This window comes from Balaenoptera musculus, chromosome 2 (genome assembly GCF_009873245.2).
Source record: "Balaenoptera musculus isolate JJ_BM4_2016_0621 chromosome 2, mBalMus1.pri.v3, whole genome shotgun sequence".
Classification (NCBI taxonomy): Eukaryota; Metazoa; Chordata; class Mammalia; order Artiodactyla; family Balaenopteridae; genus Balaenoptera; species Balaenoptera musculus.
The window spans coordinates 143,563,240-143,581,672 of NC_045786.1; the positions used below are offsets into that span (position 1 = coordinate 143,563,240).

The 18,433-nt window shown below is 44.6% G+C and overlaps 1 protein-coding gene across 5 annotated transcripts in view; it reads left to right on the forward strand.

The window, feature by feature from the left end:
- Window positions 1-18,433, forward strand: part of SUSD6 (sushi domain containing 6) — a 91,607-nt gene that overhangs the window by 23,084 nt on the left and 50,090 nt on the right. The window lies entirely within an intron of this gene.

Sequence of the window (18,433 nt, forward strand, 5' to 3'; positions counted from 1 at the left end):
GAATTACGAATGGGCGGCAGCCATTCCTTGGGGGCTCAGAATGGACAGAGCACAGTGAACAGTGCTGGGGCTGGCACTCTGTCTGAGGGGGCTCAGTGGTTAGACTCTGATTGGGAGATATTTGGGGAACCTTGTTTATTAGTGAGAGTTGGGAGAACTTAGTTTTGGTTCAGCCACTAACAAGCTCTGTGTCCCCAGGGCAAGTCATAATTCCGCTCTAGGCCTCAGTTTTTCCCTCTTAACACGGATAGGTTGGACTTCAGGCTGTACTGTGTTAGGATCCCAAGACAGACCCATGAGTCTGCTCCTGGTAAAGAAGGTGACCAGAGGCAGCAAAGGTCAGTGCAAGAGAACCTTGGATAATGCTAGAGTTGTTTTTGAGGCTCATCTCACGGTGGCAGAGCATTGGGTGACGTTGCCACCCCACCCCCAGGGTGCGCTTTCCAGATGATGCGTCCACCTGGGTTGGGCCTGGACCTTGCCCTGCTCCTCCCCATCTTCAGCCTTGGGGGAGGGGCAGGCAGGCACGTGCAGATGGCTGTCTCTGCCAGCTGCCTGGGGCTGGGCCATCTGCTGCTTATGCCAGCCGGTGGGGTGAGGGGCGAGCAGCAGCCTAATCTCCTCCACTACACTGACTTCTCAGCAGAGTCCAGCCCCCCTGCCCCCCACATTCTGTCCTCTGTTCCAGCGCTCTGTTGTGCTACCCTTCAGCATGGTCTTGCTTTGTTCTAGCTGCCCCCACCCCCGGGAGAACCCTTGCTGCGTTTTTGTTTACTCTGTGTGTGTGCTTTGCCCTTTAGCCCATGCCCCAAGAATCTTTCTGTAATGTAAGACAGCAGCAGCAGCAAAAAAAAAAAAAAAAACTTTAGAAATGAAACTTTGGACCCCTGTTGGTCTCTGTTCAGATGCAAATGATGAATCTCTTCCCATCAGAGTTTGTACCTTTGGATTCACCTTCCCTTTTTCCATCCCTCCTCCTGGGGAATCTTTGAACAGCAGGGGTGGGCTGAATCACTCAGAAAAGCTCTAATTTGGCCTGTGCTTCAAGCCTAGCTTCTTTCTCCCCTTGTGTGGATGTAGGAAAGAGGCAAGGAGAAAGGAACCTGTCCCCATGACTCTTGGTGACTCTGGATTTGGAAGTTCTGAAGTGTGTGTGTGTGTGTGTGTGTGCGCGCGTGCGCGCGTGTGTGTACATGTGCACAGGGTGTGCAAGGAGGTGGGGTTAGGGTAGATTGTGGACAGAGTCTTGAAAGTCATCTTTACAAGTGAGGAGATGACAAAGCAGAGAATAGAAGGGCAGCATACCCTAAACCAGGACTTCTCAAACTTTAGCATAGGAGTCACCTGGGGAATCGTACTAAAATGCAGATTCTAATTCAGTAGATCAGGGATGAAGGCTGAGATTCAACGTCTCTAATAAGTTCCCAGGTGATGCCGGTGCTACTCTTCAGTGGCCCTAGCCTCCCCCTCCTCCTCCTAACACTGGTGAAAAAGATTGACATGGGAAAGGCAGGAGGGAGGCTAGTAAGGACTTTCATAATTTAAACCTGAGGGCCTGGGCTGGACTTGCAGCCAGTGTTTGCAGAGCCCTTTCTGGGTCGCTCATACCTGAGCTCCAGGCTTCTCTGGAGCTCCCCTTGGCCGGGTTTGGTTTCCACAATAGAAGAACCTCTGTCCTCTGATATGCATACTCACGACTAAGCTGGGTCCTTCCCCTTTCTCTTTGGCTCATGATAAGGCCAAAGCTAGCATTTCAAATAGAGCTGGAAGAACGCTTAAGTCATCTTTTCCAACCTCTCTATTTTACAGAGGAGGAAATGGGCCCAGAAAAGTTTTGTGACATGTCCAGCCAGTATCAAACAGCTAGTGGCAGAGATGGGGTGAAAACCCAGAAGTCTGAACCCTTAAGCTCCTCTCTCGAGGGCCTGTAAGCCTGAGTTAGGGACAGCGGGAGGCTCAGGGGACAGGTGGTAGGACAAGAGGCTTTCCAGTGGTGTGAGGGAATTTGCAAGACATGCACATCTACTGGCATCTGCTGCAGCTCGGTGCTGACCCACTCAGGCCAGGGTTCTCAGCTGCAGTGCAGTTGACATTTGGGGCCAAATTCTTTGCTCTGGGGGCTGTCCTGTGCATTGTGGGATATTTAGTGGCATCCCTGACCTCTACCCTCTAGATGCCAATAGCACCCCCCCAAGTTATGACCATCAAAAATGCCTCCAAATGTTGCCAGGAACCCTGGGACTGGGGTGGAGTGTAAAAGTGTCCCCAGTTGAAAACCGCTAGTTCAGGCAGTAAAGTATTTTGGGAAGGAGGGTCCCTCTTGGGCACCTATACTGGGTTTTTTTTTGAGAGTGTGGTGGTCTCAGAGTTACAAAGAAAGCATAAAAAACAGATGGGGCCCCAGCTTTCCCAGGACCTTATAGTTTAGTGGAGAGACCAGAAACAACCAATGCCCAGAACAGATAAATTGCCATTTTAACGGTCCCTCCAGGGTAAAGCCGCAGGCTGGACTCTGAAGAATGGGGTGCCGGCCCAGGTGCTTAATGAGGAGGAGGCTGTGCTACCCTGGGCTGGGTCGCATGGCTAAGAATCGAGTGACTCTCATGCAGCTCTTGAGTTACTCTTACCTGCTTCTCAAGGAGCATTCTTCCATTCTGAAGAAAACCTTTTATCTGAATCTGTAAAGGCCAGTCAGACACATTAACCAATAGAAGTGTACACGTGAGGAGAGGGAGGCCTTGTCAGGCCTGATGCTGGTGAGGCTAATTCATTCCTTCATGAGATTTACTTTTTATTTCTTGATTTTCTTCTGCTATGGGATGACTCCTCTGATAGACCTTTCTTGTCTCTTTTCCAGTGTGTAAAGGAATATGACTACATAAGAGCTATAGTCTGTAATGTTCTGAGTACATAGGTATAAAATACGGGTAAAACATGGCTCTGTATGAACCTAAGAGTCTTTACCCCTTTTTACTCTTCATAGGATACGGTACTTGCAAATGTTTGTAAGGCCACCGAGCTTCCATCTTGTGCTCAGCACAGGCCTGCCTGAGAAATATTACTGCAGAGCACAGAAAGCATTCGTGATGGGAACTTCATAGTTCTTGTCAGCTTTTCCTTAACCAGCGTCAGACTGATTTTTTTCCCAGTGCTTTGAACATGATGCTCCATTGCCTCCTGGGTTGCGTTGTTTATAACAATAGACTTGCTGTAATTCTTTGTTCCTCTGAATGCATTGTCTCTCCTCCTACCCCCTCATGGCTGCTTTTAATATGTTCTCTTTAATGCTAATTTTCATCATTTTGATTACAATGTACCTTGTTGTGTTTTCTTTTTGTGCTGCTTCTTGGGATTTGATGAGCTTCTTGAATCTGTGGGTTTATAGTTTTCATCAAATTTAGAAAAATTTCAGCCATTGTTAAAAAAAAAATTTTTGTGCCTACCCATGTGCCCTCCCCGTGCCCCAATTATATATATATGTTAGGCTGCTTGATATTGTCAACACTTCTGACTGATGTTCTGTGTATGTCACTTTGGACAGTTTCTATTGCTATGCTTTCAAGTTCATTAATTTTTTTCCTCTTCAGTGTCTAATCTGTTAATCCCATCCTGTGTATTTTTCATTTCAGATATTTGTATTTTTCCCTCTAGAAGTTCAATTTGAGTCTTCTTTTTGTCTTCCATTTCTTTCCTCATCATGCTCATGCCTTCCTTTTTTCTCTTGAACACACAGAGTATATTTGTATAGAGATTTGAATATCCTTGTCCACTAACTCTATCATCTGTCATTTCCTTGTCCATTTCTATTGTTTGATTATTCTCCTCATGTGACCATATGTCATGGTTATAATTTCCTGCCTCTTTGCATGCCTGTTAATTTTTTTAAAAAATAAATTTATTTATTTATTTATTTTTGGCTGCATTGGGTTTGTTGCTGCACGTGGGCTTTCTCTAGTTGCAGCTAGTGGGGGCTACTCTTCGTTGCGGTGCGCGGGCTTCTCATTGTGATGGCTTCTCTTGTTGCGGAGCACGGGCTCTAGGTGCGTGGGCTTCAGTAGTTGTGGCACGTGGGCTTCAGTAGTTGTGGCTCGCGGGCTCTCGAGCGCAGGCTCAGTAGTTGTGATGCATGGGCTTAGTTGCTCCGCGGCATGTGGGATCTTCCCAGACCAGGGATCGAACCCATGTCCCCTGCATTGGTAGGCGGATTCTCAACCACTGCGCCACTAGGGAAGCCCTGCCTGTTAGTTTTTGATTTGAAGCTAGACATAGTGAGTTGTGTGTTGGTGGGTGCTGGAACTTCCTGTATCCTTTAAAAACTCTTCAGCTTTGTTTTCAGAAGCAATTTAGTTAGTACTTAGAATTGGTTTGATCCTTTCAAGGCTTGCTTTTCAGTTTTGTTAGGGTGGGTCCATAACAGCCTTTAGTCTAGGGCTAGGATGGTCCCACTGCTGTGGCCAAACCCTTCTGAAGATTCCTTCCAATGCCCTGTGGGTTAGGAGATGTTTTCCACTTTGGCCAGGGGGGAACATGTAAATTTCTGGCTCTGTGTGAGTGCTGGGGGTTATGCTGCCTGTTTCTTTCCTTTGGTTCTTTCCTCAGCCTTGTTTCCTCAAACACCTGCACAGATCAGTATGCTCAGCCTCTGCAGATCTGTGCACTTTTTTCTCTTTGCAGCTCCCTCCTTTCAGTTACTTTGCCCTGCACATTCTAGCCACCTTGGCATCCCCAAATTCCCAACTCTGTCTCTTCAACTCATTGAAATTGTTGAACACTTTCAGGTTTTTTCTCCCTACTCTGTGACCTGAAGATTCCTTTAGGGGATTAGCTGGGGTACTAGTAGGACTCACTGCATTTCTTCCCCTTTTTTCAAGGATCACTGCCCTGTGCTGCCTATTGTTGAATGTCTGCTACCCCAATTTCATATATAAGGAAACAGAGGCTCACAGCAGGTAAAGCAGTACACCTAGCACCCCTAAGAAGCAAGAGGCAGAATCAGGATTTGAACTCCCTTTTGTATGACACTAAAACTCACATTGTGATTGTTTCTGTAATTAACCGTTTCATTTCCCTCTTCTGGCTCCAGCTTACTTCCCTGTTTTGTCTTTGACACTTTGGCTATATATCTCCAATGTGTTTTCACTTTTTACCTCATTATAGTTATTTGTGTATGTATCTTATCTCCCCCAGTAGACTATAAACTCTTTAAAGGTATGCGCTTTCCCCCATCTTTGTACCTTTCGTGTGAATCTAGGGTAAGTAGGTGCTCATTATATGTGTTGAACGAAGTCAGTAAGCTCCTTAAGAAAGATGTGTGTTGGGAATGAGGGAGATATCAGATTCCCTTATTAAGTTATGCTGTTTCTTTTCTTTTTTCTTTTTTAACATCTTTATTGGAGTATAATTGCTTTACAGTGTTGTGTTAGTTTCTGCTGTATAACAAAGTGAATCAGCTATATGCATACGTATATCCCCATATCCCCTCCCTCTTGGGTCTCCCTCCCACCCTCCTTATCCCACCCCTCTAGGTGGACACAAAGCACCGAGTTGATCTCCCTGTGCCATGCAGCTGCTTCCCACTAGCTGTCTATTTTACATTTGGTAGTGTATCTGTGTCAGTGCTACTCTCTTACTTCATCCCAGCTTACCCTTCCCCCTCCCCGTGTCCTCAAGTCCATTCTCTGCATCTGTGTCTTTATTCCTGTCCTGTCCCTAGGTTCTTCAGAACATTTTTTTTTAGGTTCCATATGTATGTGTTATGGTATTTGTTTTTTTCTTTCTGACTTACTTCACTCTGTATGACAGACTCTAGGTCCATCCACCTGACTACAAATAATTCAGTTTCGTTTCTTTTTATGGCTGAGTAATATTCCATTGTATGTATGTGCCACATCGTCTTTATCCATTCATCTGTCGATGGACGCTTAGGTTGCTTCCATGTCCTGGCCATTGTAAATAGTGCTGTAGTGAACATTGTGGTACATGACTCTATTTGAATTATGGTTTTCTCAGGGTATATGCCCAGTAGTGGGATTGCTGGGTCGTATGGTAGTTCTATTTTTAGTTTTTTAAGGAACCTCCATACTGTTCTCCATAGTGGCTGCATCAATTTACATTTTACATTGCCACCAGCAGTGGAAGAGGGTTCCCTTTTCTCCACACCCTCTCCAGCATTTATTGTTTGTAGATTTTTTGATGATGGCCATTCTGACTGGTGCAAGGTGATACCTCATTGTAGTTTTGATTTGCATTTCTCTAATGATTAGTGATGTTGAGCATCTTTTCATGTGTTTGTTGGCAATCTGTATATCTTCTTTGGAGAAATGTCTATTTAGGTCTTCTGCCCATTTTTGGATTGGGTTGTTTGTTTTCTTGATATTGAGCTGCATGAGCTGCTTGTATATTTTGGAGATTAATCCTTTATCAGTTGCTTCATTGCAAATACTTTCTCCCATTCTGAGGGTTGACTTTTCATCTTGTTTATGGTTTCCTTTGCTGTGCAAAAGCTTTTAAGTTTCATTAGTTCCCATTTGTTTGTTTTTGTTTTTATTTCCATTTCTCTAGGAGGTGGGTCAAAAAGGATCTTGCTGTGATTTATGTCACAGAGCATTCTTCCTGTGTTTTCGTCTAAGAGTTTGATAGTGTCTGGCCTTACCTTTAGGTCTTTAATCTATTTTGAGTTTATTTTTGTGTATGGTGCTAGGAAGTGTTCTAATTTCATTCTTTTACATGTAGCTGTCCAGTTTTCCCATCACCACTTATTTAAGAGGCTGTCTTTTCTCCACTGTATACTCTTGCCTCCTTTATCAAAGATAAGACGACCATATGTGCGTGGGTTTATCGCTGGGCTTTCTTTCCTGTTCCATTGATCTATATTTCTCTTTTTGTGCTAGTACCATACTGTCTTGCTTACTGTAGGTTTGTAGTATAGTCTGCTGTTTCTTTCTTATCTGCTGTGTTTATCACAGTCTCTCTTAACGTCTTCTAAGATGATACCTGGACTTTATGAAGTTCTTCATTTGATACCTCTGCCTGAGCTTTGACTAATTTGAGATAACTTTTGAGTCTGTATTTGGAGATTTAAGGGAATATTCCTTCTTGTGAGTTAACCAGATTCCTTTCTTCTCCGGTCCTGACTTAGAACCCCTTGTGGAGAAAACTGGAGATATGGTTGGAGCTAGACCTAGAGCATGCAGGCATTGGTGGAGGGGTTCTGTACAATGAGAGGGTCATGTAAGGGCAGAGGTGGGGCTGGGGCGTGGGACTAATCAAAGGGGAAGGAACAGTAGGCAAGTTCCTGCTTCTCATTTTTGCTTGGGGCCTCGCAGTCCAACCTTGACAACTTACAGGAAGTTTGGGTAATTTGTAAGGAGGAGGACGGGAAGAGTCATGGTTTGGTTATAAATTAGGAGGCTTTTTGGAACTTATACAAGATGGAGAACATTTGGAGCCAGAAGGCAGTGTCTTGTTTGTTCTAAATGTGTACCTCACTGGGGCTGTTAAGCTTCAGTAGATGGAGGTGAAGAACACGCTTCTGGAATCCTGAACCTTAGGGGAAAATACTCAGCTGACATTTGAGTAGAAAGGAGGGAAATGGCAGAAACTGAGACCATATTTATGGAGCACCTTAAGGCCTGAGAGACACTAAGTCCACTTCTCTGGCCCTGCCATTAGGTTGACTGTTTCTTCTCACTCATGAATCCTACAGAAGAGGTAGTAATTTTGGAAAAGGGGTGATGGGCTGGAGAGGCTTTTGTTGTTGTTGAACATTAAGGAAGCAGGCAGGTCTTAAATATTCATCCCCAGCGTCTTCATAGCTTTGGCAACCATAGTGTGTGTGTGTCTGGGTGCCCATTCAGAGGGACTCTCGATTAGGTTTGGGGGGAGGGTGTCTCGCAGCTATCTGGGCAGTTCCAGAAGCTTTAACTGAAATCCTTGGGTTAACTGAGAAGGTACAACTCATAATATATTTGGAGCCAGAAGCCATCATCCAGTGTTTCTTCTCCCTTGTTTTCCAGTTCCACCCACCCCCAATTGTTTGGCCCTTATTGTGTCTGCTTTCTCACTTTGAATTCATGTTAAAGTCAACATGATCTGCCCTCACCACTCTAATAAATGTGCTCTTGAGGAGGTCACTAGTGATATCCTAGTGGCCAGATCCAGTGGGTATTTTTTAGTTTTTATTTACTGGACCTTTGCTGCATCTGCCACTGTGCCCCCTCACATCCTCCTTGAATCACTCTGTCCCTACCTTGACAGCTGTGATGCACAGGCTTCTGGTTTCCTTGTGCTTTTTGGAGTGTCTTTCATGGTCTCTCCTTCCTTGATATGCCGCTTTAAAAAGTTAGTGTTCTCCCCAGGATTCTGGCTTGACTCTCTCCTCGCCCATCTCTCTCACCTAGGTGAGCTCATCATCTATTTTGCATGGTTTCAGCCATCACTTTCAGGCCAATCACTCCAGGGCAATACCCCGAGTTCGGAGCACTTTGCAGAGTTTCATACTCATTTCTAACTTGCCTGCTATACTTTTCTACCTGGATATCCTTCAAGTACCTACAGTTCAACCCACCCAAAAATAACCTGAACTACATTCATCACATTCTTCACCAAAACCTGCTTGTCTACCTGTGTTCTTTCCCTCCTGTGGTAGCTTCTACCATTTCACACAGTCACAGGCCCCAAACCTAGGTGTCATCCTTTATTGTTCTCACTCATCCCATCCTATTAGTTTCTGGCATCTTCTGCAGCCTTTGGCACATTATGGACACTGAATGAATAAAAGAAAACGCTTATTAATTTCATCTGAATTTAACTACAGTTTAGCACTTTGGCTTTGATAAATCCAAACATCTCTGATTACACTCGTAACTTTCGGGGAAGGGCATTTGATTTTTGACCACATTCAAATTATATTAAGGAGAAGGCACTTTTTTGTTTAAAACAGGAATACTTTGTGGGGGGATTAGTTATTATTAGAAGTGGGTGGATTAGCCACATGCTGTCTTTTCGGGCTCCCTAAGGAGCTGCTCACAGTTAAAGATAAGGTGGATGAAGTCGGATTGTGCTGGCCCAGGAGGGTGTTGTCCTTCTTGAACATGGGAGTAGAGGCAGCAGTTGTGGGTGAACTTGCCATGTGCTGTGGCTTTAATGTGAGTCATAGGTAGACTTTTCCCTTGGGGAGGGTAACATGCCCTCTTCAAGCTCATTGATGGATTTCCTTAATTATATTCTAGTGTTTCTAACATAAACATTGAGGATGTGTCAGTAACTGTCATGCTTCTCCAAGTTGATCTCCCTTCCTTTCCATCTAACCCCCCTGAAAAAAAAAAATAGAAAAGAAAATAAAGAAAAAAAGGAAAAGAAAAGGAGAAAGTGACTTAAAGAATCATAGGATTTTGGAGCCAGAGAAGTTCTTCAAGTAGTGGTCATCTAGCTCAGCCCTTCCATTTTCAGATGATGATGACAGTAATGATAGATGGTGATAACTATAACACCATTTTTGATGACTTACTGAGTGCCAGACACTATACTACGTGCTTTATATGTATTTCCCATATGATACTTACAATAGCCCTATGAGGTAGCTATTATTAGTGCTATTTTATAGATAAGGAAACTGAGGTCCAGAAAGATTGGAGAACTATAGTGGGGTTAAGAGGATGCTGAAGCAGCTATTGTGCAGAGAGATGAAGCATCTTGCTTTTTCAAGGTCCGGTTTTCCACTTAGAGGCAGAACATGAGTAGAATCCAAATCCCCTGACCTTGAACTCAGTAAGCCTATATTTTTGTTTTCACCTGAAAATTCATTCTCTGTGGTCATTTTTGTCTCATCTCTCGCTCAGCCCCTTTTAATTACAGTGAAATTGAATGAAGTAGAGGAAAAAGTAGAGTTGGGGTTTTTGGTGAGTTTTTACAGTTTATTTTTAAATAGGCAGCATTCCCAGACTGACTGGGAATGTAGCAGAAGGCCTGAGAACCAGGAAGTGACACAGACCTGTTTATACCCTTCCACTTGGGAGCCTTTGGAAAGCGATCCACAGAGACAGTAAAAAGTAAACACAACTGCTTCAACCAGTTCTTTTGGGTTTGCTATTTTTGACCTGGAGGAGGTGTTTCCTACACAGCTATGAGTACATACTCTTTGAAAACCAAAATCTAGCACCGAAATATCCCCTTGAGTGAAGGTATATAGACAGATCTTTATTTCCTGTTACCAGACAGCAGCATTCAGTGACTCTTGGCAGACAAAATTATCACTTTATTTTTCTTCTCACCCTCTGCCATCCTTTTGGTGAATTGTTCTTCCATTTCTTTTTTTTCTTTCTCTCTCTCTTTATAATTAGCACTGTGCATGCAAAACTGCCCCGAGAGCGCAGGGGCAGTGTGTGTGATCTTCAAGGTCCAGCTCAAAGCTTTCTCTGTCATCTCCCCCTACTCCCAACCAGAAGCCTTTGTTCTTATCTCCTCTGTGTTATCATAGCACTTTTTAAAATTAAAAAACAAAACAAAAAACAAAAACACAAACCCTAGTAGCAGTTTCACAGTGTTATGTAGATAAACATATAATTCCTCTCACGTAGATTGTGAATTCCTTGAGAATAAGAACTGTGCCCCACTTCATCTCTGTGATCACCCAAGCCTTGCACTGAAGACAGCCAGTAAATATTTGCTGAATTGCAGTAGAGTCACTGCAAACACTGAGCCCTAAGAAATCAGATTTAGCAAATCAGCTTCCCAGACTTTATTTGCCAAGTGGGTATTGAAGCCTGCTCCACTCAGCTCTGATGGGAACCAAGCAGAGGGGTGAGATGACACATAGATGTATCTCTGGGTCTAGGAACCAACTACAGCCACTTCTACCAAGCATCTGTTTTGCTACCTGGCAAAACTTCAGACTTTATATACCCTTTTCCCCTCCTGTTTTATATCTGCTGCTACTTTGCCATCTTGTATTTCCTATACAAATTATGGGTTTGGGGTTTATCTTTTTTCCCCCTTCCTGAACAAATAAATGTTGAGCACTTTGGGGCACAGAAGGAGGCGGAGTTGGTGCTCTGCAGGAATTTACTACTTGCAGTAAATGTAGCATACAATAGTTAAGGAACTGTGAGTGGGCCTTGGGGAAGGATATGATTGGTTCTCCCAGTCTTCCAGGCAGTGATGCTGTGGGTTCAGAAGCGCCTTCCATGCTTGTGGGCTCAATTGAAGAGTTTTCCCAGAGGAGATGCAAATAAGCTTGACCTTGAATTTGGAAAAAAGAACAGGGAGCCCTTTGCAGTAGGAAAGCAAGAGGAGGAAAGTCTTCTAGGCCCCTTTGATTCCATTTATCTGTAAAATAGGCATAATGGCACCTATATAATGAGGTAATGAGTGTGTGTGTGTGTGTGTGTGTGTGTGTGTGTGTATCTCAGACATGTAAGCTCTGTGCCCTTATCCTCTCCTGTAGCATATTCAGGCTAGAAAACCTCCTTGGTCCCTCTAGACACAAGTATCACTTCAGTATAGTCACATACATGATTACTTAATTTTGGGGGAGGGAATGTTAAGTTCCTTAAAAAATATATATTTTCAGAACTTCATGGGAGAGACCTTTGGAGGTTCATTTGTTTAACCTCTTGGCTCTTCTTTCATCTAAACTAACTGTGTTTTGAGCCTAGTCTGGGGGCATGTGTTTTCAGCCCAGCTGAAACAGTGCCCTTCGGGAGTCTAGTGGGGGCTCAGTAACATCCTGTTAGAGCAGGAAAGGGCCTTCAACAGCACTGATTTGAGGGCCCAGTGTTCCAGACACTGTCCTGACCCTTCACCTTCATCCCATTTCCACTTCACAACAGCCCAACAAGGTGGGTGTTATTTATCCAGTTTATAGATGGGAACTGAAAATAACTTGCCCTAGGCCACCTAACTAATAATATTCAAGCAGACCAGCGATTCTGGCCCAGCCTGCCAGAATCTTTCCACGGATCCAGCCTCTCTGAGAGAGAAGTACTTGAATTGTTTCGTTTTACTGATGAGGAAACAGAGGCATCAAGAGGCGAACTGATTGGTTCTAGTTTAGCCCATCAGTCTAGAGAAGAAGTGGTTTCCTGCCTTCAGTGTTGGAAATTTATGGCCTGAGCCAAGTGCCTGTGAGCAGGCACTCTGCCTTCTCTCTCCTTTTTTCTGTCCTGTCTTGAGCCTGTCTTGTTTTGTTCTCTTGTGTCCTTCTCTCTTGCATTTTCTCTTTCTTTCTGGGCCTCTACAACTCTGCAGTGATCCGTGTGTGTGTGTGTGTGTGTGTGTGTGTGTGTGTGGAGGCTGGGGTTTTTTTGTCAGATGTTTGTTATTTTTGGAAAGCAGTTTAGGAACACTGTGTACGGATGGCCTATACAAATGTGCTGATGGATTGATTAAGCTCTAAATGGAAAAGTTGGAGTCTCCGGAGTTTGCTGCAATGCAGAGGGAGATAGATGCTAGGATAGGTCTGGGGAGATGCAGGGGGAAAGGACTGCTCTGCGGAAAAAAAGAGGATGGATTTAACATTTCTTCCTTCTAGTCAGAGCTTTTGTTGACTTATGTTTTCAGGAGAAATACGTCTGGGCTTCTCCTTTTCCCTGGAAGACATTCCAGATTCCTTAGAACTCAGAGGGCATTTGGGGATCATCCAGACCTACCCGGTGAGGACCAGGAAGAATGATTGACTTGCCTGAGGCCAATCCGCTGTTGGTTGGTGGAGCTGGGACTTAAGGGCTGTCTCCTGCATTCAGATCCATGCTGCAGTCATCCTGCTGCTAGGTTCTAGAAAAGAGATTCTGGAGACTATTAGGGGGAGGTTTAGTGTGTCTGCTGGTGTCCCTGCTGTCTGAAGCCTGAGCAGTAGCATAGGGGAAAAGTGGGACAACAAGAGGATGTAGTGAGCAGTTCTGGGGAGTAAGACAAGAATACAAGGAATACTAAAGCAATTCAAAAAAGCCTCAAACACCTACCCTACCCTGGCTTCGGTGGTTTCTGAGAAAAGCTGAGGGTTATTTTTGTGATTTGTAGGAAGTAATTTTTTTTTTTTTTAGGAATTTTATTTATTTATTTATTTATTTAATTTGGTTGCGCCAGGTCTTAGTTGCGGCAGCCTCCTTAGTCGTGGCTCGTGGGCTCCTTAGTTGCGGCATGCATGTGAGATCTAGTTCCCTGACCAGGGATCAAGCGCAGGCGCCCTGCATTGGGAGCGTGGAGTCTTAACCACTGCGCCACCAGGGAGGTGCCTGTAGGAGGCAAATTTTAACAAGAGTTTGATGTTTGTGTCCTTTGGACTTTGGAGCTGGAGATGAAAAGGAAATGGATAAAGTAACTTATGGCTCTCAAGGATCTCAAAGTCCGATAGACAACTTCGTGCCTATTGAAGTACTCAGCTGCTGGTGGCACAAAAGAAAGGGGAAGATACAGAGGTTAGGAAGATTGGAAGGAGCCATTTATCCCCAGGGAGGAAAAAAGTAAACTGAAGACATCTAGAAGTAACACAGTTTTGTCATTTTGTGGGGGAGGAGTGGGAGGTACTAAGATCTGATACACATTTAGATACCTTTTGGTGTTGTGGCCCAGCCATTTCAGGGTGAGTGGGAGTGAAGAGGGGGGACGTTGCAGGGAGAAAGGGAGAGGTAAGGGGGGGCCTCCCAGCACATTATTCCCTTCTCTTATCACACCCTCTGGGGAACTTTGGACTCCAGAGTTAGGACTTCTTATCTTTGCAGTCTGAAATGTAATGGTTGGTTAAGTTGTGTTCCAACTTCATGAGCTGTCCTTTGTCTCCCCCCAGCACATGGTAGTATTAATCAAAGGAACAAACTCTTATTCTAGATTCTCCCACCACCACCATCCCCTTTCCAGACTAGTCTGAGGCAAGAAAAGGATTTATGTTGGTTGTACCTGCCCAATTCCCTCTTGTAACTAATGGAGAGATGGCCATGGTTTAGGAAATAATCTGTCCTGAGTATTACATGTAAACGGAGACTGAGCGCACAGAGATGTAGAGAAACTCACCTAGCCCCTGGGCACCAAGCGTGGCTGAGTCAGGACCCTTTGCCTTCACAGAGGAGCGCTCCTTAGAGCGTGACATGACTGCGCCTCAGCAGGACTGTGACATCCTCCGCCCGCAGGGATAGGCCCCAGGGCAGCCCAGACGCCTGAGCTGCGGACATCTGGGCCCTGCGTGTCGAGGGGGCTGGGTGCCCTGGCTGTTCCATGGCTCCCCACTCCCAGCCCCTCCCCCAGCTGCTGCTGCCTCCCTAAGCTATGAGCCAGTTTTCAAGGTGACTCTAAGGACACATTTCACCTTAGGCAGGCTTTTTGGTTAATCTGGAAGCATCTGTGGCAACAACAAGTAAGCGAATTGTGTGAACTTTGAGCTCGTGTTACAGGTTCTCCTCAACACCAGAAGCCTGCCATGCTTATCATCATCTTTTTTATGAGCAGTTCCTCAGATCACCCTCTGCTGTCTTGGCTTATAGGCTAAGACTGTAAATAGGAGGACCTGAGTCTTACCAGTTTAAAGAGCAAGCAGTCTTTTATATTTTGTTCCTTTTGAACCTCACTATAGACTGGTGAGATATTCACTGGTGACATATTCAAAGCAAGCAGCACCTCCATTTTATAGATGAGGAAACAGAGGCAGAGATGTGGGACGGTTCTTCCCCAGGTTCAGAGCTGTGGCTTAAGGGCAGTGTCCTTCCTCTTGGAGGATCACTCTGGACAGGAGACGAGTGTTCGTGGCATCACGTTCAGCAGAGCAGTCACTCAGCTTTTGATGTTTTGGGTTCGCAGAGGTGGGGAAAGGCCAGATCCTGACCTTAAGGGGCTGGCAGTCTAGCTCACGGGGGTCTCCCCTTGCCACAGGCTGTTGAGGCGGCAGCGTTGGTCCCATGAAGGAAAGTCAGAAGGGTGAACGCAGACTTCCCATGACACCGCCCCACCCCGTGTTTTGGAAAAGCTGGAGGAAAAGATAGGTTATACAAAGAGAAGCGTGGCTGCTCTGGAGAATTCTGTGATTGAGAGAGACCTTTGAGCTGTTTTTAGGTGTGAAAACGGAAGCCAGACAAGAGTGGTATGAAGTACATTCATAATGTTGAGCAGCCATCACCACCATCCGTCTCCGTAACTCCTTTCATCTGGCAAAACTGAAACTCTGTACGCATTAAACAGTAACTCTCCATTCCTCCCTCCCCTTAGCCCCTGACATCCACCATTTTACTTTATCTCTGAATTATAATTTTTTTAAATCAGGGGAAGTGGTCACTAACACACCAGCGGAATACTGAAGCGAAATGAATTGTTTTTTGTTTTTTTTTTAACTACGTTTTCGTCTATGTGTTTCTCTAGGGATAATAATGAATACTTAGTCTTAATTTGTTCTAAGTGTTCCTCTTTTCACTTGGTCTAAAGCCATGATTCAAGGGCAGGTTTTATTTTGTTTTTCAAAATTCTGTGTTCTAAGTGGATTCTTTCTGAAAATGATTAGATGTCGTGTGACCCTTTCTTCATAGTAGCTGGGTTTTCCCATTTTGGGTGATATCCTGGGGCTGTGGGGATTCACTTTTCTCTGTATTATTTCTGAAGCACTAACCCTTGGCTCAGTCTTGCATATAAACATTCCTTGACTCTCCTCTGTTCATCTTTTCTCTTTTCTTTGCAGAGCCCCCGTTTCCATCACCCCATTTGTTTTGCACTTGATCAGGTCTTAGGCTTCATGGTGGAATCGGTCCCTTGGCCCAGGTAGCTGCTTAAGCAGTAAGGGAGGAACCAGCTGTTTCTATAAAACAAGACAGAACATGGGCTCATTTGTGTGCATCTTCTCCCCAGTCCCATACTGGCTCCTCCCCACAGTGTTCATGAGTTTGGCAGACATTCGCTGCCTGCCTGTCAGGTGCCAGGCCCTGTGCTGGCTTATGAAGATTCCAAGTTGAGTAATTCACAGTCCCTGCCTTCAAGGAACTTTGAGCCTAGTGAGGTGACACAGATAAACAGATATAATAGCTTGATAGAGGTACAGTCATAGTAGGGTGCTCAGGGCACTTTGGGAGTAAGGAGGGGGTTAGTTCTACTGGAGGCGGGCGTGACGGACGTGTCAGAAAAGAATTCCTCCAGGAGGTGACCCTTGTGCTGAGCCCTGGAACTGACTGTATTCCTGGCAGAGAGAGCAGTCAGGTTTATGGGAGTGTCAGTCAGTTTGTTGAGGGAGGAGACAGGTGGCTTACGGGAATGCCTTGCTACATTAATTTTATTCTGTATTTTATCTGTCTGAATAGGTAATGCATACACAAAGTATAACACTCAAGAAGATGAAAAGGGAATACATAGAGTGAAAAATGAGCTTTCTTCCCTGTTAACCACTAGATTCCCTCGCTGACAGCACTTGGTAGCTACCAGTTTCTTGTGCGTCAATTCCAGAGAGGGACTTCCAGTGCATACAGGTGTGTGTGTGTGTGTGTGTGTGTGTGTGTGTGTGTGTGTGTGTGTGTCCTTTAAAAATACATGCATACACACACATAGTTTTCTTCATATACTAATTTTGGAAGTCATTCCATATTAGTACAGACTGAACTGCCCAGTTCTTTTTAAACCACTGCGTGGTATTCTATTATGTGGGTGTATGACAACTTATTTAACTAGTCACCCTTCAGTCTTGTGCCAGTACAAATAATGCACTGAATATCCTGCATATATATCATTGCGCACGTGATTTCTCAGGACAGATTATAGAAGTAGAATTGATAGGTCAGAGAATGTGTGCGTTTTGGGGACAGATATTGTCACATGGTTCTCCAAAGAGCTCTATATTAATTATAAAATACGAAATGTAAGATTCTTTACCACTTGGTAAGCCCCCCACCACGCCAGTCCTCTAAAATCCTTGCCAGAGTGACCTTCCTAAATGAATTTGGTGTTGTAACTTCCCTGTTTATAATCCTCGTAAGCTTCACGTGGTCTTCAGGATACAGTTTAAACTTAGCCTAGCCCCTGCCTCTAGCATCTGCCGGAGCGCTGGGTTCCATTGCTCTGAGCCACTTGTACTTGGTGTCTCCGTTTCCTTTGCCAGTAGACACGTCCTTTAGCAATCTGCTTAGCATCCCCTCCTGTGGGTAATCTTTCCTCGTTCCTCCAGTCGGGCATGGAACACTAAGCGTCACCCTGATCCAGCCTCATCCATTCACTGCAGAAGTATTTGTTGTGCACGTGCTGTGACGTGGCACGGGCAGGTGTCATCCTTGATGATCCATTGGTTCTTGCCTTGAGGGGATGATGACTGCCTGGTAGGGTTACCTGCTGTGGCTGCATGTACAAGGGCAGCACCAAGGACCCATTGCTAACTGGCTGGTGGCCCCTGGGCATATCCTTTAACTCATTGGACCTTGGTTTTGGCATCTGTCAAAAGAGGAGGTGAAGCCTGATGACCTCCAAGGTCCTCGACGCTCAGATCTTATTAATAATTACGATAGCAACAGCCGCTGGTGTTTACTGAGGACTTGCTAAGTGCCAGGTACTGTGTTGAGCACTTTGATCCTACTCCTTACATCAACCCTGTGAAGATGATGGCATGGTTACTGTCTCCATTTTACAGATGAGAAAACTGAGGCTAAGAGAGTAATTTGGCCACAAGGTCATAATAAAGGAAATAGATTTGAATTCTGGCATTCTGACTCTACCATTCTTAGCCACAAAACTGTTTACACATGGTTTTGTGTACTGTTTTGGGTCAGTCACAGACTCCACCCCTAGAGCTCTCCATGAACCATCCCTGTTCTACAGCCGTAAAGGCTCAAGTTGGAATCTGGGTAAAAGCTGGGGACAGAGGACCGCTACAGTTCCAGCTATTTGGGGGTAGTGGATAAAGACCCAGTGGCTAGCTCTGTTCTTGAACCCCTGGCTCATTCTCATTGAAAACCCTCATAGCTGCTTTTCCTTTGGACTGAGACAATTCATATTGCTGTTTGCAGTAACTCTCTTCAGAAGGGGTGCATAGGCTTGAGTCAAGGCTTCATACATGGATTAAAGTCAGGTCTGGGTGTTATCCCTCAGGGACATCCGTTATTAGGGTTGTAGATGGCAGGCTCCTTTATCTATTTACATAAAGCCTTGTTGGAGAAGGAGGTGTATATGGAATTTAAAAAGGAAGTGTAACCTTATTATTTGGAATACCTGTTATAAACTAGGATAAATGAAGTCACATGGGTTAACTAAAATATAATAGGCCTATATCATAATGTATCATCAACCCTCTGCTTCCCTGAAGGCAAGTAGAAAAAAATCCTGAAAAGTCTTAATCCCTGATTTTATTATTATTTTTTTTTAAGATACTGGTTCCTATTCTTCTTACGTCTTTGTCTGAGCTAGAGTGGATGGTGGGGCTAATTAAGAGTTACAACCCGTTCTCCGCTCAATCATTGTCAAGTGTAGCCAACAAATCTGGGCT